This window comes from Macaca thibetana, chromosome 6 (genome assembly GCF_024542745.1).
Source record: "Macaca thibetana thibetana isolate TM-01 chromosome 6, ASM2454274v1, whole genome shotgun sequence".
In the NCBI taxonomy this organism is placed as follows: Eukaryota; Metazoa; Chordata; class Mammalia; order Primates; family Cercopithecidae; genus Macaca; species Macaca thibetana.
Genome location: NC_065583.1, coordinates 139,188,486 through 139,212,156, shown reverse-complemented (window position 1 = coordinate 139,212,156; position 23,671 = coordinate 139,188,486). Strand labels below are relative to the sequence as shown.

At 39.7% G+C, this 23,671-nt stretch overlaps 1 long non-coding RNA gene across 1 annotated transcript; it reads right to left on the bottom strand.

Annotated features, from left to right (window-relative positions):
• Positions 1-8,804: 8,804 nt before the first annotated feature.
• Positions 8,805-14,246, bottom strand: LOC126956286 (uncharacterized). The gene is made up of 2 exons (XR_007726275.1): positions 13,913-14,246; positions 8,805-11,248 (listed from the first exon to the last, which is right to left on the bottom strand). It is a non-coding gene; the product is annotated as an uncharacterized LOC126956286 (long non-coding RNA).
• Between the last annotated feature and the right edge of the window lie 9,425 nt (positions 14,247-23,671).

Genomic DNA, 23,671 nt, shown 5'->3' with positions numbered 1-23,671 from the left:
CCCAGGCATTAACAAAAAAACAAAAGCAAAAACTTTGCCAAGTGTTTCTACCATATAGCCAGGGCTGAGAACCCCTGCATTACAGTATTTGATTCTACTAGAATGGAAGCCCCAGGAGGCCAAGAAATACAGCATGGCATTCCCAAGCTTCCCACTGTGCTTGGCACAAAAAATAGTTAACTTACAAATTCATCGTTGGTGTTGTTGAATGAAAATAAAAGTGTTAGTGACTCTAAATTCCACCTTAGTGAGAGCCAGAGATGAGATTAAAGACAAGGGACTGGAAAGCACAGAGAGGGGAAGTAAGCTCTAGGTCATTACAGAAGAGCAAGTCTCCTTTCATAGAAAATTCGGCTGCTTGGTACTCTCATGATGTTGCTAACAGGAAAGGGCTGATCTCTTGGAGGAAGGGCAGATGCTACATTAGGACTGAAAAAAAGACATGCCTCTTCAAGTTTCTAGAAGAAACTGAATACAAACAGAAAATTTCCCATTAAGTATTTCAAAAAGTTCATCTGGCAGTTGGAAGAAACAGAAAACATGTCCTGAAATCAGAGAGCTCGACCTTCAAATCTCACACCTGCCATTAATAACTATGCAACCTCACAGAAGGATGGAGTTTTTTCCTGTTTGTTTTTGTTTTTGTTTTGAGACAGAGTCTCGCTGTGTTGCCCAGGCTGGAGTGCAGCAGCGCAATCTCGGCTCACTGCAACCTCTGCCTCCCTGGTTCACGCCATTCTCCTGCCTCAGCCTCCCAAGTAGCTGGTACTACAGGTACATGCCACCACGCCCAGCTTATTTTTGTATTTTTAGTAGATACGAGGTTTCACCATGTTGGCCAAGATGGTCTCGATCTCTTGACCTCGTGATCTGCCTGCCTCAGACTCCCAAAGTGTTGGGATTACAGGCGTGAGCCACCGCGCCTGGCCACCTGTATTTTTTAAAGTATTTCTGATTCTCAGAGTCTATAAAAGGGGGAGTAATATTGATGATCTCCTAGGAGTGTTGAAGAACACTTGGTGAATTGACTGGCACATATCAGGCTATTGGAGTCTATTACTTCCCTCCTTCTGTCCTCCCTCCTTCCCTCCCTTTCTGCCTGACAAAGTTATCAGTTATTCTAGGGATAAATAACTTCTCAAAAATGAGATATCAGACTAGTGATCCCCGTATTTCCAGATGCTAATTGTTGTGGGAATTTTAGGGAGAGATGCGGAACTGTGTGGAAACTATGCTGACTTTACAGGGAGGTTTTCTTCTTTTTCTGAAGTCACAAAGAATGTAAATATCATTACAGTTATCTCTTGTTTTAAAATAAGCTCACTAGAAATCAAATATGAAACTGTTTTGTCATGGTAACATTTTAATGGAAAATTTTAATTCCCTAATATTCTCATGGTAAATTTTCTACACATACAAGTTTTCATCTCATTTTGGGTTATTGTGGAAACTTTATATTTTTCTAGAATTTATCTGCATACTTTTTAGCTGTACCTGTTTGCATTATTATATTTTTAAATGGTTAAATGGTTTCTCTATGGACCAAGATGCATAATGTTAATATTTCGTGAGGTCAGGAGTTCGAGACCAGCATGGCCAAAATGGTGAAACCTTGTCTCTACTAAAAATACAAAAATTATCTGGGCATGGTGGTATGTGCCTATAATCCCAGCTAGTCAGGAGGCTGAGGCAGAAAAATCGCCTGAACCCAAGAGGCAGAGCTTGCAGTGAGCTGAGATCACGCCATTGCACTCCAGCCTGGGTGACAGAGCAAGACTCTGTCTCAAAAAACAAAAAAACAAAAAACAAAAACAAAACAAAAACAAAAAAAAAGACGGAAAAAAACCAAATAATAATTTAGCTCAGCCTAATTCAGGATACAAGACCAGCTGAGCTCAGCCTAATTCAGGATACAAGACAACCCATCTATGTTGGGTTACAGCATAGATGTGGGTCTGCAGAGCTACTGCAGAGTAACTCCTTAGAGTTACTATTGTACATTGCAACTGTATACAGGTCAATTTTCTCCCACTCTGTACTTTATGATACAGTTGTCATATCTATTTACCTACCTGTGTTATACATCTCACAAGACAATGTTAAAATGTTGTAATTTTTGCTTTAAACAGTCATATGTCTTTTAAAGAAATCAGGAGGAGACAACTTTTTATATTTACCCAGATATTTACCATTTCTGATGCTCTTCATTCATTCCTAAAGATCCAGGTTTGCCTCTGGTATCATTTCCCTCCAGTCTAACGAGCTCCTTTCCGTCATTCCTGTAGAGCAGATCTGCTGATGACAAATCACCTTTGTTTTCTCTGATCTGAAATTATCTTTATTACACTTTCATTCTCCAAGAATATTTCACTGGATATAGATTTCTGGCTTGATGGGTGGTGGTTGCAGTGGTTGTTTTTCTTTCAACACTTTAAAGATTTTTGTCTCACTGTGCTCTTGCCTTCAAGTTTCTGAGAAGAGGGCAGAAACTTTATTCATTCATTATTCATTCAAAGCATTGTTTTCTTGTATATAACGTGCCACTTTCCCCTAGCTGTTTTCAAGATTTTCCCTTTATCTTTAACTTCCAGAAGGCTGATGTGCCTAGGCATAGTTTGCTTTGTGTTTATGCCACTTGAGCTTAGCTGGATAAATCTGGACACTTTCTACTTCTGTCAAAGTTAGGAACTCTTCAGCCAGTTTTTCTTCAAATATTTTTTTCAGCCCATTATCTCTCTACTCTGTGAGACTCTGGTTACACATGTGTAAAATCTTTTGATATTGTTCTTTAGGTTCTCAAGTCTCTTCATTTTCTTCTCTATTTTTTCTCTTTTTTCTTCAGATTGGATAGTTTCTACTGATCTATCTTTCCATCCATGGGTTCTTTCCTCTGTCATCTCCATTTGGCTCTGAATTTCCTTCAATAAGTGTTTTATTTCAGATACTGTTGCTTTGATTCCTTTTTATGGTTTCTGTTTCTCTGCTGAGATATCCTATCTTTTCACTAATTTTGAATGTGCTTTTCTTCATATCACTTAACATATTTATAGTCACTGCTTTAAATCTTTGTCTGCTAAGTCCAACATCCAAGCTGTCTTAAAATCCTTCTTTCTCTTAAGAATGGGTCACGTGCTCATTTCTTTATATGTCAAGTAATTTTGCTTGTATCTGGAACACTGTAGTGTTAAATTCCAGATACTCTACATTCTGTTATATTTTCCCCCAAACTGTAAACTTTTTTGTTTTAGCAGGCAATTAACTTGGTTGGATTCCAGCTCTAAACTCTAACATTTGGCTGGCACCTCAAATCTCAGCTCCATTCCTTTGGCTTTAGAAGGGACTTTTAGAGTCTGTTCTGTGCATTCATAAATCAGGTGTTAGCCAGAAATCTGAGCAGAGTTTATATACAGAATTTGTAGCTTTCCCTTTCTGGCTTTCTCCAAGGACATCCTTACTTTCTCATGGCTCTGGTTGCCCTGTCTTCTGGCTCTATAAGCCAATAAGATTGAGCGTTTCTCCGTTATTCTCAGCAAACTAACACAGGAACAGAAAACCAAACACCACATGTTCTCACTCATAAGTGGAAATGGAACAATGAGAACACATGGACACAGGGAGGGGAACATCACACACTGGGGCCTATTGGGGTGGGGGAGGACAAGGAGAGGGAGAGCACTAGGACAAATACCTAAGGCATGTGGGGCTTAAAACCTAGATGACGGGTTAATGAGTACAGCAAACCATGGCACATGTATACCTATGTAACAAACCTGCACATTCTGCACATGTATCCCAGAACTTAAAGTACAATAAATAAATAAATAAATATCCAGTAAATCGTGCTATAAAAAAAAGATCGAGGGTGTCTTTCTGTTTTTAAAACCCTGTACGCTGTTGCTTTTGGATTGCTTTTTGAAAGCAATCTGTGTCCCAAAACAGGGAGGGAAGTCTCCCCACACTCTTTCTTTCTTCTAAATGACAATCCAGAATCTGCCCCCAGAATCTACCTTTCCAGTTCTCTCAAATAGTTATATTTTTATTTTGTTTATAGTTTGAGGTTGGTCTGGTAAGAGCTCACTTGTCCCTACTCTGAGCAAAACCAAACCATATATTTGCTTTAGGTTTTCAACTTTGTCACTATAGGGTCATTTTCTCATAATTACTTTCACTTTTTTTGGTATCTATATTATGCCTCCATTCTCATTCTTAACCTTTTGGCTCTTTTTTTCCTTTGATCAGGCTTACAACTTTTTTTTCTTTTTCTTTTTTTATTTTGTACAACTTTTCAAAGAACTGCTTTTGGAATTTATGTTTTTTTTTTTTCTTTCTAGTTTTTTCCTTATATTACAGCTTGTGTTTTTGTAATTCTGGGAGGAAAACATAAGAAATAATTGTACATTAACATTTGAGCTGGACCAAGATTTGGAAGCTACATTTTTCATCTTAATTCATCTATACCAAGGAAAAAGAGGGGGGCTTAGGAGTATAGAGAGGCAGCAGGGGAGGAAGAACCCTCCTACCCACTTCCAATGTCTTATTACCATGGACCATTTTATTTGCATCTCAGGACAATTTCCCTGTTGGTCTGAAGTTTGTACACATCTTGCTCTAAAAGCCTGCTTAACGGCGTTGGTTGAAGACTTGATGACAATAAACTGGAATAATCCAGCCTAGCTTTGACATCAAAGAGGAACAAGGACAAAATCATTGAGACTAGAGGAATGAAACTGTTTCTCCAAGATGACATAACTGGACTAGAACTAAGGTGTTTCCAAGTGGAACCATGCTCAAGGAATGGACATGGAAGTTACACATGTGGCAAAGGTCTCTGCTTAGAATGGAGCTTTCCTCTAAGCTGATACAATACTGTTGCTTGTAACCACTTACAAAACCTGGATATTGTAAAGTGGTAGCAATGAAATCTCAAAAGGGAAGCTTAGCTGCAAGCATGAGTACTGGCCAGCTCTTGAGCACTCCAACTCACCAAACCTGGAGAGGGCAGTACAGCAGGAGGGACAAGAGATTCCTGGTGAGGTCATTCGTGTGCCAACTGCTCCTCATTAACAGACATTTGGGGCCCCTCCTTGTCTTGTTTTAAGGAAGATATGCTCCTTCAGCTCCAGTCAAACTGACTGGCTGATTGTCTCTGGGACAGGCCTGAGTGTTCAGGGCACACTGTTTAGGGCAAAGCACAGAAGGGATTCCAAAACATGCTGTAGCCCATGAGCAAAATGCTTTACCTTGAGAGCACAAGAAAGTCTAGTCCTTCAAGCAAATGAGGCTAAGTGTATTTTCTTCTTTTTTTTTTTTTTTTTTTTTTTTTTTTTTTTTTTGAGACGGAGTCTCGCTCTGTCGCCCAGGCTGGAGTTCAGTGGCCGGATCTCAGCTCACTGCAAGCTCCGCCTCCCGGGTTCACGCCATTCTCCGGCCTCAGCCTCCCGAGTAGCTGGGACTACAGGCGCCCGCCACCTCGCCCGGCTAGTTTTTTGTATTTCTTAATAGAGACGGGGTTTCACCGTGTTAGCCAGGATGGTTTCGATCTCCTGACCTCGTGATCTGCCCGTCTCGGCCTCCCAAAGTGCTGGGATTACAGGCTTGAGCCACCGCGCCCGGCCATTTTCTTCTATTTTTTGCTGCCTACAGAGCTCAACATAAAGCACGTTTGATAAATATTTCTTGATTGATTTCCATCTTCCATACTTTCCATCTTTTCATCATTCCATTTTTCTTTTTATATTTACTCCCATCTTTCATCTCAACTCCACCATCTAGGTTATTCCTACAGGCAGAACAACCCAGTCTTTCAGTTGCAAACTTCAGGGAGAAAACAAGGTTTTCTGAGTCTGAGACTGGGATGTCCAAGATCAAACACTAACTGTGACCACTATGACATTTGGAAACACTTTGTGGTGGGCAGAACAGTGACTTTCCAAAGTTACTCACGTTCTAATTTCTGGAACCTGTGAATATGTTACCTTACATGGCCAAAGGGACTTTGTGGATGTAAGTTAACGATCTTGAAGTGGAGAGATTATCCTGGATTGTCCAGATAGGCTCAGTGGAATCACAAGTGTTCTTTAAATGTGGAAAAGAGAGGAGAATTACTGTCAGAGTGATACACTGTGAGAAAAAGCCGACTGGCCACTGTTAGCTTTAAATATGAAAGGGGGCCATGAGCCAAGAAATACCACAAACTCTAGAAGCTGAGAATGGAAGGAAACAGGTTCTTCCCTGGAGCCTCTGGAATAAATGCAGCCTGCCAGCATCTTGATTTAAGCCCATTAAAGCCCATTTCAGACTTCTGATGTCCAGAACTATGAGAAAATATATTTGTGTTGTTTTAAGCTATGAAATCTACAGTAATTTGTTACAGCAGCAATAAGAAATTAATATACCCATCCTGATGTTTATTTCATTCCTGCAACATTTTTGATTTTTCTGAACTGTAAACTCTTGTTGAGACAAATGTTTCATAAGCCAAAGGACCCTCTGAATGTACTACTTAGTTTTCAGAACTACATTATTTTCCTCCTTGGTCTGTACATTGGTGCTTAATAACCTGTGGTTGTAAAATCACCTATAGGTGCCATATCTGACACAGGATGTATCAGCATGGAAGCATTAAAGTCAGAGGTTTAGGTTTCCTTAACAAGCTATTTTTATCTTATTTTATAATTCTTTATATTTATAATTCAGCAATTTGTGCAAGGGTAACAGTCTAACAATTTATTAACCACATGGACCCCTACAAATAAAGATAATGGGTGCTGTCCCATATGCTCTACCAGTGCGCACTAGATGAAAGTCAGTCCTAATCGTGAATGTCCTGACAATTATACTTCTTGCATACAGATAGGGATATGGTCTAATGAATTAATCCTTGCTGATCAGGATAACCTGACAGGCCAACTAGGTTGAAACAATTCAGTTGGATTATACAATGGTGAGAATGCTGATAAAAATAAAAAATGTTACATTGTACTTCAGTAACTCTATTTCTTTGGACTCTTTTTGTTATTGAATAAATACATTTGCTAATGGCTTCTTGGTGCAACTTTGCCCTGTAATTGTGAAATGCTCATTGATGGATAGATAGATAGATAGATAGATAGATAGATAGATAGATATTAGATAGATAGATAATTCAGGTTAATAGAGGTGGGTCTACCTAGCAGGTTGGCTGAATTATCTGGTTTCCCATCATTACTGCAGCCAGCAGCAACCCTTAGCTTTTGCAATATCTTCCACATCTCACTCTTCAATTAGAATCTATCATATATAGCATGGCTTCATAAAAATCCCTGCCAGAACTTCTACTCAAACATAGTCAAAATAGCTGGGGAAGTGAATTCCAAAAGTCTGGACCTGATGTCAAGAATCTTGAAAGTACAAAAGGAGAACTAAGCATTGTTGGCAGAAATACACATGTCATTGAAACTGCCATAATGGGAAACTACCTAGAGAAATAATAATCCCCAAGGGAATTAGGTCTCATCTGTCACATTATGGTTTCATAAATCAACTCAGACAACATAAGTAGGAATCTGATGAGTCATTTAGAAAGTTAAGAACAAAGGGGAACATTTAGACAACGGTTGGTGCCAATTCAGGGAATGCCAGGGGCTACAGACACAGTGGTTGGGAACCCAGTCTCCAGGAATGAGAAAAAGCTTGTCAGCACTTGGGAGAAATCTCTGCACTGGGCCAAATGCTGAGCATGGCAAACATTGCTGTTGGACTTCAGTATAACCCCTGCCCCCTCCAGAAACTCCTTGGGGGCCCTGGTGGCCTTATATCGTCTCTTGGATATCCAAGACAGGGAGGTGCCTTGTGTGAACCTAAACTTCTCTGACCATGCTATTTTTCCTGAAATGTTTTATCTCTTCTTCTCTAAGTCACTGCAAATAATTAGTAGATATATAACTGCCCTTACCACTGCCAAGGTCTATTATTACCTCCTCCCATTCAATTTATTTGCCCATCAAAACCAGACAATTTCCCTAATAACAACTCTTTTTCTAATACCTTCGAAGGATCCTCTCTGTATCTGTAACAAATTCCGAACTCCTTAACCTGGCATCAAGCGCCTCTAAGAGTTGTTTCTCATCTTATCAACCATGGATTGCCATCATTTTGCTCCAAGTAAAGGCAATCTTTCTGTTTCCCCTACATGCTTCCTGTGCTTCTCCACACCCCTATGGAACCCTTTAGCCTTGATTGTCTTTTTCTGTATCTGCATTTTAGAGTCGTTCACAGCCCACTCTAACACCACCTTCTTCACCATTCTCCCTTCTTCCTCTACATCATTCAGAAGTTATAGTTCCTACCTTTGAACTCCAAGGTCAGCCACATCTCGATGATACCACTTTCTACTATAGTCCTTGTGCATGTAGTTCACTCAAATTGATAGGTTGTCAGAATAGAGGGCTATCTGTGAGGTATTCCTGCATCTCCCATCTAGCAGGGTGCCTTGCTCTTAGGCGCTTAAAAAGGAGTTGCTGAAGAAAATATCCTAAGGTGTTTATTTACTATGCTATCCCACTCTAAAATTATAAACATGCATTTTAATAGGTATTTTAATTCCAGATAAAATAACCCAAAGTCATAATGTGGGACTTTTCAGAAGATGCATTCGTGAGGTATTTTGGGGAAGGTGAGAATGTTCCTCCATCAATCATACCTTATGGCCATCGTGTCTTCACTTACAAGCAACAGCCACCCTTGCAAAAAGTCACTTCATGACCCCTCAACACACTTCTCACCATCGTAGAAGAAGCTGGCTCCTGGAAAGGTAGCGGAAGCAGACACTGTTGGCTTATTGACCACCAGGCATTTCTCTCTTCCTTTACTTTTTGTTCGGGTCTTCACCCCTCCTTTACATGACTCAAAGAGCAAATCTTCATTAATCTTAAGTAGCTGTTTCATTTCTCATGTCAGTGATTGGTTCAGAAAGAAGCCTGTTTGGGGGGTTCTAAGAAGATATCCTTACTTATTAAAAAAGATATACAGAAAAGGCAGTCTCTCTTCTGCTGGACATCCTCTAGATGTCCTATAGATCATGTAAAGTCCAGATTGTCTGTTCTATAGATGTCAACTACTGTAAAACTATCAAATCTTGTAACTTTAGATTTTACTAATTTAATGTTTTCTGTAAGACTGTGGCTGAACTGAATTTCATCTTTTTTCCAACTTTTATTTTAGATTTGGTGTATATGTGAAGATTTGTTACAAGGGTATATTGTGTGACGCTGAGTTTTGGAGTACAATTGAACCCATCACCCAGGTAATGAGCTTACCGAGAGTAAATTTCCCAATAGGAAGTTTTTCAAACCTTGTCCCCTCCTGCCCCCTCCTGTAGTCCCCAGTGTCTGTTTTTCCCGTCTTTGGGTCAATGTGTACCCAGTGTTTAGCTCCCACTTATAAGTGAGAATAAGCAGTATTTGGTTTTCTGTTTCTGTGTTATAAATTTCATCTTTGATTAAAAGAATCTTGTAAAACCAATTCACAGTGTAAATCGCATTTTAGGAAGCATTGTTAAAAAGAGGTACTAAGTAGGATGATGAATAAATTGATAGATGAATGACATTATATTTTGTTCATTCATTAATTTAACTATTAATTGATAAGCCTTTTTCAGCTATGATTACAAAGTCCTATCTGTCATCCTGGAGGAATTGTGAAGAATCACAAAGAGTAAATTATGTCAAAATAACTTGTTGATTTTAATATGCCTTCTCCCAGAATGATGGATGACTGAATAATGCTAAACACAATGAACCTTAATTTTATCAAGGTTTTTGATACATCTTTTAGTGTGACATTTCTTTCAATAATACTTTTTGTACAAAACAGTTTATAATTCAGTTTTCATTAATTAACAACAAGAACAGTCTCAATCCATGACTGAGATTGGATTTCTTCTCAATAAGTCAAAATTCATGAGAAGTAAACGTACCTTTTTGGGTAAGTACAGTATAAATAACTAGACAATGTGACAATGATTGATTCTTATTTCTTAAAGGATTAGAAGGGGACAAAGGAGGTAAAAATGTAACTGATGAGTTTTATATGAATCATTAGATTTGGTCCATATGTCACAGTAGTTCCCTTCCTCTTCCCAGAAATCTCTTGGTATTAATTTGGATGTTATAAAGCAGCTGAGCTTTGGAAAGTCTGTACGTCGTGAGAGTCAGCGAATGCACAACACAGTAATCATCACATGAGTGCAGCCTATCACAGAGTAGCACTCCTGAAAATATCAAACAGAGGGAGGGAGGGAAAGAGTCATGCTGGTGGGTTCGCCCCTTGGACATCCTTACTGATGGGCAACTATCTAGTTTTAAAAATCTGGGCTCCACCAACTGGCATCGGTTGGTCAGGAGTGATTTCTTCCAATGCTGCTTCCATGATGTAAGCAAACAGACACCACGTTTGTTCCACTGTACCCCCACGCCCTGAAACTCACAAATGCCTTCTTGATGGGCTGGCTCCTGGAACGTACAACCCCCACAGCTGATTTCCTTTCTGGCAAGATGCCTCCTGGTAAACATCACTGGGTGAGCAAGAGGATGTGTGGGTCCAGAGCGCTGATATAGGGCTGTGATTCTGATTATGCCTTTGGTCATTGGTCATCATTGTCTTCAAACTGCATATTATGAACACCAATTGTATTGGGGACTGTTAGGCATGGAGGGGAAGGCTTGTTATTTTCTATTCAGGGAACCGTTATTAGAGTTTACCATCTTCAGACTTCTATTGCTATATCTTGGGAATGAAGGGAAGACAGGATGTGGACTGGAATCTTCTGTGCCCGGAAAATAATAAGAAACTTGATTGTGGCTCAGCTGTATCATCACCCCTGCTCTCTTGGCTCTTGTTTACAGAACTCAAATCAGAAGATAGGCATATTCCTTATCTTAGGGCAGTTTTCTCAGATGCAGATTCTGAAATGAAGGAGGGAAGTAGAGGAAGATGGATGATGAGCAGGGAAGGGGAAAAAGTCAAGCAGGGGACTGTGGTTTATGAGAAATTTCAGAAAGGGGATGTAGGCCTGATCCTGCAGGAGAACTCCGGAGTCTGAATCATGTCTCTGAGTTTTTCCCAAAGGAGGCAATGAATCCAGGCTTTCCCTCTCCTTTGCCAGTCATTGGCTAAGGGCTGTGCAGGGAGGATGTAACCCCTTAGGCACTTCTGGTTTTCAGGCTTGCAGACAAAGGGGCAGTCATCTGAGAGAGTCACAAGGGTGAACCTAGAAAAAAAAAATCACACAGAAGCTAGAGGAAAGGCACATCAACATGGCAAAATGGATCTGAGGAGATGTGAGAAGAGCAGAGAAGTGGCCACTACGCTACTGGTCAGAGATGCCCATCCTTTAGCCAAAGGTTGTTCTATATAGCTGTCAATGCCTGTCTCAGGAACCTTTCAGATTATGGTTTTGTGAGAGTCACGCTAAAACCTAAATACAATAGGATTAGTACATACATAGTGCAAATTATAGTCTATACTTGAAAACTGATGGCCAAAATATTTTAAGGAATCTTGAAAACCATTAGAATTATTGGTATTTGATTTTGTCATTTTCTCTGCATCCTTGACCCACCAAAGCAGTCTCCTTCACTTGTTTTAGCTTGGCCAATCCTTTATATGCATAAATATATCCTCCTCCAGAAAGGCCTTCCTAATACAGTGAGATGGTAGCACTATTACCCAAACTTCTACCATTTAATGAACACTCATGTTATTCATTTTTATATAAATATTAATTTTCCAAACAGACTGCATGATCCTTGAAGACAGGGATTTTGCCTCATCCTTCTTCTTACCCCTCCTCCTCCAGCATCCACCAGGGTGCCCTACAGTCATAGCATGTGAATGAACACTTAATGATTGGCAAGTAGTCAAAGTGAATGTCCAACTAGTGCTTTGTGATCATCTTCATTTTCTTATACTGCTTATGAAAACTGTTGATAAGATACTAATCAAAAACATATTTCATTGAAAAGAGACCATTTTCAATATATGTTACCCACTCTGTTCAATTTCAGGGACCTTGATGTTACTCAAATTTAGACAAGAATGACCAGCCCATTTGAAGATAGCTATAGATACGGATATGGATATAGATATATACACATATACATATGCACCAGACAGGTAAGAGGTGGTGCATTAGAAAGAACACAGGACTGGAATTTGGGAGATGCCAATCTCATGTCAGCACTGCTCCCATCTCCTCATGAGGCCTTCCTTAGCCATTTCATACTTTTGTGCTTCAGCTGAAGGAAATATACTGCATGATCTCTAAAGTCTCTTCAACCCCAAAAGTTCTACTAGTTGTGTTTCTTTATTAATGAAGGAGTGCAATCCAAGAAGACAAATATAACCCTTGCTTCAACTTTTGCTTCCTCACTGTGCTCAATCAACATGTATTCACAATGATGTTATGCCACATGTCCAATCTTGAAGTTGACTTATGCTCCACCCAGAGGGAGGAAATATGTGAATGGATTATTAAGGTATAAGAGAAGGAGCTAACAACAGAAGACATTGTGGAAAGTTATCTATTCATTCATCAAGCATGTGTTTAGGACCTACGACATGAGAAATTGGGTTAGGTCCAGGAGATCTGAAAGAGGCACAGTCCTTCTTTTTATGGAACTCCTAGATTGATACTTAGGGCTTTCAGTCAATCGGGAGAAAATAGTGGAGGTGATTTTGCTTTTCATTGAGGTAAACCCTACCAAAAATATTTCATTATTATTAGCTCTTCTTCCATTCATATTTTGTGTATCTGATTTTCCTTCTTTCTTTCTTTCTTTCTTTTTTTTTGAGATGGAGTCTCGCTTCTTCGCTCAGGCTGGAATGCAATGGCCCGATCTCGGCTCAGTGCAACCTCTGCCTCCTAGGTTCAAGCAGTTCTCCTGCCTCAGCCTCCCAAGTAGCTGGGATTATAGGCATGTGCTAGCACTCCTGGCTAATTTTTGTATTTTTAGTAGAGACGGGGTTTCACCATGTTGGCCAGGCTGGTCTCAAACTCCTGACCTCAAGTGATCTGCCCGCCTTGGCCTCCCAAAGAGCTGGGATTACAGGTGTGAGCCACCACACCCGGCTGACTTTCCTTCTTTCTAATATTCTAAAAAGTACTGAATTCTGATCCAGCATCCCTGGTTTCTAGTTTCAGTTCAGCTTCAAACTGTGTGATCTTAGGCAACAAGGCCAAGCCCCAAAGCTTAGTTACCACCTCTCTTCAAAGAGTGCCGAACACTTGTTCCTCATGCCTCAAGCAATTTTTATCAGGACATAAAGGTATTCAGCACAACAAAAAAAGTGTATAAGAACTATATTATATAAGATGATTTTATTAACTAGTCAACAGTGATGCCATTCACCCATTTGAAGTTGCTGCTTCTCCCTCAAAGGAAAAAATATGAATTAAAAAATTTTTTATATAGTAATTTATTTTGCAAGTTGCATTTTTCTTTTAGTATAGAGGTTTATTTTCTGCATTTTGAAGAACAATCTAGTTGCTCATCAAATTGCTGTACAACTTTATATATTATATTATTTCATTTCCTTATTCCAACTCAGAAACTATGGAGATCTATTTCTGTGGAATAAGGAGGGAGGATATGCTAAGTTTATTTAATAAAGACTCATGAAAAGTTATCCAAAAAAATTTCCCTTCTAGGTCACAAAAGTATGATCTCCTGCAAATAGTTGAATCTAAAAGACCCATCAGATGGCCAGAGAGTCCCTGAAAATGCTACTAAATCAACCCTTACTCTAAAAATCAAGAAAAGAAAGAAGACTTGAAGATGCTAGGATTTGACAATTCTGACATTTGGAAAATCAAGTCAGCAAAGAAAGCTGCTGTCAAAGAATGTGAGCAAGGCCATTTACAGTGTAACCATACCTACTCATTCAGCTCTGTACCCTTTCACTGTCTCTTTCAACATTCACTGAGCATCAAGTATGTGAAAGTGCTGCACTTGGTACTGAGCAGAACACCAGGCTCTCACTGAATGCTCCCATCGCTGGTGAACTGGTCTATTAGCAAAATCGCAGAGCAGTGGAAAATATTAAAGCAAGATAACACTGAATTGAACAAAGCCACATTTGAAAGGCAACCTTTTAATATCAGGTTGAACAGCTCTTCCTATTTGCCCATCTGCTAACCTTTAAAAGATTCCTCTCATTGCTGATAAGGCCAGTTGCCCCATGAGCACCCAGCCTGCCTTCAATAGTGCACAAAGGGCATCTTTGTTTTCCTCCCAGTGAACTCAGAGACCAACCCAGGGAACAGTGAAACACCCAGGATGGAAATGAGGTGTCTCCGTGACAGCAGACTCCTTCTTTTGCCCCCATTTATCGAGATCAACATGCCTGAGTCACCAGTAGATGAAACCAATGATTGTTTTACTCGGCCTTCCCCAGAGTCACCCCCTGAGTCAGTGGGTAAACTGGGGTAAGAACCCAGCCTTGTCCTATGAGCCTGAGCGGGTCTACTATATTTATCCAGGGTCTCATGATTCTTAGTGCTTTTGCTCTGCCCTCTAATTTGCACTGTGCCTGCTATAATATCTAAACGGGAAGTTGCCAGCTAGAATGGTCATTATCCGAGAAATCTATTTAAACATGTTTATAAGGTCAAATGAAGTGGGTGGTGGATAAGCTAGACAGAAAACAACAAAAGCTTTGGCTCAGCATAGCTAGTGAGGCTAAAGCTCAAGAGAGAACAGTTTTCATGTCGAATTTGCGCATGGTAGAAAAAGGTAGTCTAAGCATAATTATATATAAATGCAGGAATGAGCAGTCAAAATATTAAAACAACCAAATGATTTCTATTTAAGAAGCTGGACAATGGAATTGACTTATGGTAAGTCAAGGGAATGTCAGTTTGAGACAGCATGCCAGTAGAGCAGAGCCCAAGATCAAATTTTGGAAATGCACCTAGTATATCCCAACCAGAGGGAAGAGCTGGGATCATCAAGAAAGATGCCCAGAATCAACCAAAAATGACCTGGGGGAGACTTCACAATGGAATAGTGAATACTATTGAACAAGAGGGAAATAAGGAAATGAGCAAAAAAAAAAAAAAAAAAAAAAAAAAAAACCCTGGTGTCTCTGGGAGCCCAAGCTTGGATTCTTGTATATTTAAGACTTTGAAGAACAGCTCTCTGTACCAAAGAAATCCACATCTTAGAGTTAGGAGTCAACCATTTCATTATGTGACTGACCTCCAGGCTCTGCCAAGCCATTCTTCAACATCAAAGAGGAGGGAAGAGGGGAAAAGAAACTATTGTCATATGTCACTTAATGGTAGGGATACATTCCTTCTGAAATGCATCATTTGGCGACTTTGCACTTGTGTGAACATCATCGTGTACTTACACAAACCTAGATGGTATAGCCTACTATACACCTAGGATATAAGGTATAGCCTATTGCTCCGACACTACAAACCTGTACAGCATGTTACTGTACTCAATATTGTAGGCAATTATAGCACAATGGTAAATTTTTGAATCTAAACATAGAAAAGGTACAGTAAAAATACAGTATAAAACATTAAAAAGGGTACCCTTGTGTAGGGCACTTACCATGATTAGAGCTTGCAGGCCTGGAGGATGTTCTGGGTGAGTCAGTGAGTGAGTGGTGAGTGAATGTGAAGGTCTAGGACACTACTGTATACAACTATAGACTTTATAAACACTGGACACTTAGGCTACACTACATTTATTTAAAATTTTTTTCTTTCTTCAATAATAAATTATCCTTAGCTTGCTGAAACTTTACTTTATAAACTTTTTAATTTTTTTAACTTTTTGACTCTTTCATAATAACATTTAGCTTAAAACACTAATACATTGTACAGTTGTACAAAAAATATTTTCTTTCTTTGTATCTTTATAAGCTTTTTTCTATTAATTTTTTTCACTTTTTAAACTTTTTTGTTAAAAACTAAGACATAAATGCAAACATTAGCCTAGGCCTACACAGTATCAGGATCATCAATATCACTGTCTTCCACCTCCACATCTTGTCCCACTGGAAGGTCTTCAGAGGTAATAACACGCATGAAGCTGTCGTCTCCTATGATAACAATGCCTTCTTCTGGAATCCCTCCTAAAAGACCTTCCTGAGGCTGGTTTTTTTTTTTTAATAAGTAAAAGGAGTACTCTAAAATAGTGATGAAAAGTATGTATAAGTCAGTAACGTTGGTTTTTTTTTTTTTATCATTTTTAAGTATTATGTACATGCACAATGCGTAATAGTTGCGCTAGACTTTCTTTTCCTATTTTTTTTTTTTTTTTCCTTTTTGAGACAGAGTTTTGCTCTGTCACCCAGGCTGGAGTGCAGTGGCACAGTTGTGGCTCATTGTAGCCTCAAACTTCTGAGCTCAAGTGTTCCTCCCACATCAGTCCCCTGAGTAGCTGGGATTACAGGCACATGCCACTGCTCCCTACTGGTTTTTTTTATATGGGACCACCGTCCTATATGCGGACCATCATTGGCCAAGACATCATTATGCAGTGTGTGACTGTATCTCCTTATTCCTGTTTCTGAGAAACAGGGATATGAGTCGGCGAGGCTTTTGGTGGCAAAGAGAAGTGTAGCATCTGAGAATGCTTCCCACATATTCTGCATGAGCTTGGATGCTAGTTTACAAAGATCGAGCAATTAAATAGATTCTATGCCACAGAAAGAAATCTGGTATGGCTACTGTTGGAAAATTTGATACATGTGCACATAGAGTCATTAAATCATAGAGAATAGTTAGTGTTTCTTATTTTATTATGAATTAAATTAATTTAATGACCTCCTTTCCAAATAAAATTTACTTAGAAATGTTATTTCTTCCTAGAACTTGATTTGGTATGGTTTGGGATAGACCTACATACTGTTTGCCCCTGTATCTCTTCTATTCTAGTGCAAAAGTAAGCTCTTTTTGTTCCTTTCTTTCTGGCCCTACCATCTAGTGAGAAAGTCACTGACATAAGAAAGAAAAGGAGCAAAGGAAGAGTGGGGAGTGCTGGGAAAGGAGTCAGGGAAAATGGGGGCAAGTGGAAAGAAGGAAGGAAGGGAGAGGTTACAGAATGGTCAGAGAGCGAGGCAGGGCGAAGATGGATGAAAGCAGTCATGATATGTTGAAGCAATGGATCTTCCTAGAGTGGTGCTGATCAATACAGCAGCCACCAGCCACGTGTGGCTAGTGAACACTTGAAATGTAGCTGGTCTAAACTACAGTGTGCTGTGAGTACAAAATATACAGCAGATTTTGAAGATTTTGTACTACAAAAATTTACAAAGGATCTCAACATTTTATATGGATTACATGTTAAAATAATATTTTGGCTATATAGGATTAAATAACTACATTTTTAAAATTTATTTCACCTGTATCTTTTTAAGTTCTTAATAGGGCTACTAGAAAAATGAAGATGAACCATGTGGCTCACATTATCTTTCTATTACACAGATACTCTTCTTGATCTTGATGAGAAATGATAGGATTGCATCCCCTTCTTTCCATCATGTCTACCACACACAACCCCAGAGGTCTCAGCCCAAAAGTCAAGTTCTAATATAATTATAAGCACTTCAATAGCAATGGCAATGCCTGGCATCTGTTTTCTGAGGCATGCAGCATATATAGCAGCTTCTAGTCCTCGGGATCAAGGGGGACATGTAGGGACATCAGGAAAGGCAGTGCTCAGACACTGCCATGGGCATTTCTGATGGAGGGCATGGTCCCTCCCATCTCTCCACCCCTGCCCTAGGAGCTCTTGGCACCTTGGGAGAGTTTTCCTCCACACAGCCCCTTGTCACAGCATTCTCCTCTCCAGCCTCCAGCTACCCTTTTAAGAAATGACCTTTTGGGTTTTTTTCCCCCCAATCATAGGTACTTTGAGGCTAGTTTTCGGTTAATCATGAACTTATTTTACAATTCAGAGAACACAGTACAGTACATCAGAGGAACATGGGCCCAGCCTAGAGTAGGTTTAGGTAACTATGAACCTTTGGTGATTTCACAGCAAAGCTCAGGATAATGGGAGGCTCTAGGCAGAAAGGAAAAAGAGAAAGAGGAAAGAGAAATGTAGAGCAGATGCAACTCAAAGACTTTTGGAAGGAGATGGGCAACTTTCAACTCATTACTAAGATTTATGGAGTATGTCCTCCCTCTCGAATGTCCCTATATGCCACAAACGGAGGCTGTCCCTCGTGGTGCAGCTACCACAGATTCATCTTCCCTGTTTTTAGGGTGCCCAGACTCACAGCAGAACTCAAATAGATTTGGAATGTGAATATGAATATTGGAATGGAAGTTCTTCACGGCTACTGAAGAAGTGGCGCACATCATATTCCTCACCCAGGACGGGGCAGGAGCCCCATGTTGGTCTGGAAGAACTACTTATCAGCCAGAATGCCCATCCTTTGCACTGGGCACCTTCTACCCATATGGTGCCTCCCATGTGGAAGCACTGAAGGCTTGGTTTAAAAAAAAAAAAACACCTCATCTCATCCCAAAGTACAGCCAACTCACCCAATAGTTCAGATGAGTCAACGATTTATGTTGCAACTTAACCATTTCCACTGCAACACAGATAATTCCATATCTGAGCTTAACTTTAGCCAGGCTATATTGCCTCCTGGGGTGGCTGGGCCAAATAGAGGAGGACGTCTCTAGATTGCTTAGCTTGCATATCAAGGACATACTCCCCTTTGAGCCCTTTGCTATCTGTAAGAATTGGTTATCCCAGAGATATGCAGTCTCTCCCCAGGCAGAAAGTGTTTTTAAGATGTAAAAAACATCATAATATATAGAAAATAATATATAAAATGTAGATATATACACACTCACACACAGTACGCTGGTGCACAGCGGGGCTTGACGGAAGCTTGGTCTACATGACTGGCCTGAATGCACGTATGCGTATGGAGGAATGATGAGTAGGGAAAGGAGGGAGTCTCCAAGTATTAGCAATTCCCATGTTGCTCTTTGGGAGAGAGTGGGAAACACCCAAACAGTGATGTTTAGCAGCTGTCTGCCCACTGGGCTCTTCTTTACTGCTATGGGAAAGGCTAACTTGAAAATAAACCTTTTGAGTTTGTTTGTTTGTTTCTAACATTGTTGACTGTTCCCTCAAAAATGTAGACCAGCTGAAAATATAAATAGATTTCAGCAGGTTTGAGATATATTCAGATGGATCCATCCATAGCAAGATGTTCATTTCCAGAGGTGTTGAAGACACTGTCCTTGTTTTCAGTTTGCCATGATACTGGGGCCAACCAGCTGGTCACCTGCCCCTCTTTCTCACAGACCTTAACTTTGTTGGGAAGTTTAATGTGTCTCGCTAAAAGCCAGCACCTTCTGCAGATAGAGTTTGGAGCCACGAAGTGTGAGCAAAAGTTTTGTGGGTGGGCCTTCCAGGAGGGCAGATCTAGCAGGCTTGCATCATTTCCCTCTTTGCTCTTCCCAGATTTTCCCAGGTACCTTGGCCTTGGTATCTGCAAGCCACTGAGGCAAAACCATTAGCCATTGACCTCTGGACTTTTTGAAAGGTGAGAAAAAAAAAAACCCTAATTTGCGTAATCCACTGTTTGGGGCTTTTGTTACTTGTAGCTGAATACATTTCCTGATACAGATCAGGGAGATTGTCCGTGCTTTTCATAAACATCTTTGCAGCCATGACTAGTGACAAAATACAGACTTATTTCTCTAGCAATTTGCGGGACCAAATGAAAATTTGACTCTGCATCTTAGAAAAAAAGCAACATAAACTACCTTTGTTTGTGATTTTCCTTCATGTCTTTAAAGTAACCCATTACACTTTTCTTATTTTGATTGTTACTTACATTGAATTTTATTTAACAGGAATAACATTGCTCATGAAAATCACACAGTTTGTTTTTCTTTTCTTTTTTTGTTGAGACGGAGTCTCGCTCTGTTGCCCAGGCTGGAGTGTAGTGGTGCGACCTCGGCTTACTGCAACCTCCACCTCCTGAGTTCAAGTGATTCTCCTGCCTCAACCTCCCGAGTAGCTGGGACTACAGGTGCCCACCACCACGCCTGGCTAACTTTTTGTATTTTTAGTAGAGACAGGGTTTCGTCATGCTGCCCAGACTGGTTTTGCATTCCCAAGCTCCAATCTGCCCGCCTCGGCTCCCAAAGTATGGGGATTACATGCATGAGCCACCGCACTTGGCCAACAATTTCTTACATAAATCCAGGCATACAGAAAACTTTCGGATGTCCTATGGCTTTAGAAAATATAAAGTACCTATCCTTATAAAATCATATAAGCTATTTCAACATCAATTTGGGGTTCAAAATGGGCCACTGTAATGGGCTATTTCAGGAAATATCTCTTGCCAAATTAACTTTCAGAAAGTTTCTAAGCCAAAAGGCTGTGTAGTTAATGTGGGAACAACCAAGACCACCATTTATCCCATCAACCGGCTGGACTACTCAGCCTGGATGGTCAACTGAGGGCAATGAAACCCACCTGTGTTCTTTAAGGCCCCTGTCAATCAACCTCAGGTAGAGTCACTCCTTAATGAGAAGGTCTCCAATGGAGATCAACTTCTTCCCTCCTCCTGGGCAGTTGAGATCATTCTTACTGGCATGTTCACAGTTTCAAGGTACTTCTGAAAACGATGTCTTGCAATTTAGAGAGGCATTAAATTCGTCTCCCCAGACACAGAACAAGAATTGATTCCAAGTCTAACTCTAAAATGAAGGAAAAGAATTTTAACCTTACATTTAGCCATCTACAGGGCATCTCCGCAATGGAAATGAATAAAGTTTCCACTAGATTTACCACATGTAGAAAAGTCAACCACTGGTTCTTTCTCTAAACTGTCTTCAAAGACCCAACACCACTTTTCCTCTCCTAATTGCTATTATGAGGCAATAAATCTCTCTTATATGGAAATAATACAAATTAACTGCATGGCATATGTAGGCCACGTGTTCTAGCAAATCCATAAAAAATGTTTCATTTATGTTTTGATGAAAGGCACAACAGTCTTCCAAGGACACTAATCATTAATTCTGGAAACACAGGATTCATATGTGATTTAGCTCAGTGCTGAAATAGTTAGTAAACACCCATCTAAGAAACATTTATTCATTTAACAGCTGTTTAGTGAGTAGCTACAATGCTAGAATTTGTGTCTTCCCTGGCTAGAGTGACATTTGTGTGTAATAATGTGAGTGATGTCCAAATGGCATTTAAAAAAATGTGTCATAGTTAAGGTTCCCTAAAACAAAATACTTAAGAAAAATCTTCTGCTACCGAGAAGGATATTTTATAACAAAAAAGAACAATCCATTCTTGTCCCTTTTACAATGTCTGTGAGATTTTCATTAAGGCTTGTTAAGCTGAAGATAACAAATACCCACCGCAACTAGCTTAAGCAAATGTGTGCATCTCAGGCCAGGAAGTTTAACTGGGCCTCTCAAAGAATTAGACCAGAAACTGTAAAGCTGTCAGAACCCATCAGTTTCCCCATCTCTCTGGGAGCTCACAGCTTCTTGCTTCTGCTTTCGCCTGCACATCTGTATCCTATTTTTTCTTTCCTGATTACGCTTCTCTGCTCCTCCAAGCCTATGACTACCAAAGGTCCAATTTTGCATTATAGTCTGGCTCAAAACTTCAGCAAGATCTGGCCAATATCTTAGATTCTTGATTCTGGATTCTGAGTCAAAAAGATTTGATTGGTTCAGCCCGGGCTGGATGTCCACCAGAGATCCTACCAGCTCTGACTCTGAGGGAGAAGTTACACTATAAAGATGGCACAGGAGCCCACCCTAAGGATGGGGAGAGGAGACATTCTCAGAGAGAGGATGGCGTGTGCAGGCACCTCCAAGTTTTTTCTTCACTTAAACTGAACAGAAAACATTTTTAGTTGTGAGCTTTAGTATAAAGAGAACAGTCTAGTCCTAAACCTCACTCAACTTTGCAGAAAATCTATCAGTGCAAATGCATTTATCTCTCCTAGTTGGAAGCAAAGTTGCAGTTCATTCTGAGTCCTGCTTGGTCCTCTAAGGCAAACTAGCATCAATGCGCATGACAGGAGTATCTGGCTTTTGCTTTTTAAGGATGTATCAGTCTTAGCTGCATTCAATTTAATTCCATGTGCTTTCTATCTGGAAGTCCCTTTGTGTATTTCTAAAGTTCTTCAGCCTGATTTCGCCTAAGACACACCACCCCACATAGTTACGGGTGCCTTTGACACAATTTAGATGATTACCTTGCCTTGGAAATCTGTTATTGCTACCATAATATCCTATAATCCTAGAAGCAGTGTCTCAATTCAAGTCAAAACCAAGCACATCTAAATCTTCCTATCTTCCCCTATTCAGGTCAGCAATCTACATCTATTTCCAGTTTTCTAGTACCATTTTTTGAAATCAACTCACTCCTTCTCTCAACACCTTTCCTGTAGCTGATTTAAGAAACTCTCATATTGGCAATGTAGCAACATGATTTCACTTGAAGCCTTCTTCTTTCTCTTTAGGAAATCATTTCACCTTTACTTTGAAGGTAAAATCAAACTTTTACCCTCAATGCTCCAATTCTTACAAACTAATCTAATTTAAAAATTACTAAGCTGATGAATATTTAAAAGACATGTGGACACAGTTTATTAAATATAGCTTCCCTCCAAGACATGAAAAAAATGATTTAACTCTTCTATTCTCATCAGACAGTATTTTTCAGACTAGGTCAATATGTGTCCACTCTAAAGATGTGACTTCACTTAGGATTTCAGTTTTTCTGAGAGGAGATAATAACCTTCTCAGAATAAAATTGAGTTTGCATGTGTTTATTAAAAATACTATTTCCCTAGACAGTTTTTTCAAAACACACCCACAAAGATGATCTTATTTTATCCTTATAACACTTTTATGAATGAAGCAATACTAAGGGGAAAATGTTATCCATCCCATTTTAAAGATGAGCAAACCAAGGTCTGAAATAAATAACTCTGTAACTTGGTCACAGCCTTCCGAAGAAGCCTTGCCCTGATCTGTAGGATGAAGGCGTCAAACCATGAACTCCCTAACATTCCATTTAACAATGATATTCCATTTTTAATTAATCAAATTAAAATAAAATGTTGTCAACAAAAGTCACAGTCTAGCAATAAGGCTGAGGCTAAGAAGTTGTTAGACTCTTCTTTCAGGTTCTTCGATGAGGAGTAGGGAAACATCACGAGATGGAAGAAAAATAGGTTGTCACAACTCAAGAGTATGAAGTTGCGGAATTAGAGGTTCCATGTCTAAGGTTATGACAATACCCAGAGTGAATTATAGAAGACAGTGTAAATAACTCTAAAGGTGAAGCTCAACTTGCATTGGCAGAGTCTTAGCAACAAGTGGAATATTTGAAGCAGAACAAAACAAAACAAAAAAGTTTATCTTTCAAGCTGTAAAATGGTCATGTTGAAAAATTCCATCCATTTTCCAGCCAAGTGACCCAAATAAAGTTACAAATGCAGGTGGACAAGGAGCAATTTTTCAAAATGAAAAGGTTTTTATACAAGAAATGTAGTTTTAACAAAGATCCTCTTTGGATCATGGCTTGTTGCCTGTGCCAGATTTAGCTAACATGTCAGAGGCAAAAGTCTCTAAGCTCAGCATGGAACTGTTGAAACTTTGCCC